Source organism: Arachis hypogaea, chromosome 16 (genome assembly GCF_003086295.3).
Source record: "Arachis hypogaea cultivar Tifrunner chromosome 16, arahy.Tifrunner.gnm2.J5K5, whole genome shotgun sequence".
NCBI classification, from domain to species: domain Eukaryota; kingdom Viridiplantae; phylum Streptophyta; class Magnoliopsida; order Fabales; family Fabaceae; genus Arachis; species Arachis hypogaea.
In genome coordinates this window covers 5,735,970-5,737,463 of record NC_092051.1, presented here as the reverse complement: position 1 = coordinate 5,737,463, position 1,494 = coordinate 5,735,970, and the positions used below count along the sequence as shown (strand labels likewise).

Here is a 1,494-nt window from a genome sequence, read left to right as displayed (position 1 = left end):
ATAGAGGATTCCATACTTTCTTTCTCTCTTCTCTTTTATATGAGCAGGAGCAAGGACAAAGGCATTCTTGTTGAAGCTGATCCTGAACCTGAAAGGACCTTGAAGAGAAAGCTAAGAGAAACTAAAGCACAACTCTCTCTAGAGGGCCTAACAGAGCTTTTCAAAGAAGAAGAAACCATGGCAGCCGAAAACAATAACAATGCCAACAATGCAGGTGCTTGGTGACTTTACTGCACCTACTCCCAACTTCTATGGGAGAAGCATCTCAATCCCTGCCATTGGAACAAACAACTTTGAGCTTAAGCCTCAATTAGTTTCTCTAATGCAACAGAATTGCAAGTTTCATGGACTTCCATTGGAAGATCCTCATCAGTTCTTGGCTGAATTCTTGCAAATCTGTGACACTGTCAAGACCAATGGGGTTGATCCTGAGGTCTACAAACTTATGCTTTTTCCCTTTGCTATAAGAGACAGAGCTAGAACATGGTTGGATTCACAACCTAAGGAAAGCCTGAACTCTTGGGAAAAGCTAGTCAATGCCTTCTTAGCAAAGTTCTTTCCACCTCAAAAATTGAGTAAGCTTAGAGTGGAAGTCCAAGCCTTCAGACAGAAGGAAGGAGAATCCCTCTATGAAGCTTGGGAAAGATACAAGTAGTTGATCAGAAGGTGTCTTTCTGGCATGCTTTCAGAATGGAACATCATATGCATATTCTATGATGGTCTGTCTGAACTGTCCAAGATGTCATTGGACAATTCTGCAGGTGAATCTCTTCATCTGAAGAAGACGCCTGAAGAAGCTCAGGAACTCATTGAAATGGTTGCAAATAACCAATTCATGTACACCTCTGAAAGGAATCCTGTGAATAATGGGACAACTCGGAAGAAAGGAGTTCTTGAGATTGATACTCTGAATGCCATACTGGCTCAGAATAAAATATTGACTCAACAAGTCAATATGATTTCTCAGAGTCTGTCTGGAATACAAGCAGCAACAGGCAGTACTAAGGAAGCATCTTCTGAAGAAGAAGCTTATGACCCTGAGAACCCAGCAATGGAAGAGGTGAATTACATGGGAGAACCCTATGGAAACACCTGTAATCCTTCATGAAAAAATCATCCAAATCTCTCATGGAAGGACCAACAGAGGCCTCAATAAGGTTTCAACAACAGTAATGGTGGAAGAAACAGGTTTAGCAATGGCAAGCCTTTTCCATCATCTTCTCAGCAACAGACAAAGAATTCTAAGCAGAACTCCTCTGACTTAGCAACTATAGTCTCTGATCTAATCAAAACCACTCAAAGTTTCATGACTGAAACAAGGTCCTCCATTAGAAATTTGGAGGCACAAGTGGGTCAGCTGAGTAAGAAAGTTACTGAACTCCCTCCTAGTACTCTCCCAAGAAATACAGAAGAGAACCCAAAAAGAGAGTGCAAGGCCATAAACACGTTTCCCATGGCCAAACCTGGAGAGGAGGAAGAGGCAGTGATCTCCAC

The 1,494-nt window shown here is 42.0% G+C and overlaps 1 non-coding gene across 1 annotated transcript; it reads right to left on the bottom strand.

Moving 5' to 3' along the window:
- Positions 1-577: 577 nt before the first annotated feature.
- On the bottom strand, positions 578-681 carry LOC112761850 (small nucleolar RNA R71). The gene has a single exon (XR_003182223.1). It is a non-coding gene; the product is annotated as a small nucleolar RNA R71 (small nucleolar RNA).
- Between the last annotated feature and the right edge of the window lie 813 nt (positions 682-1,494).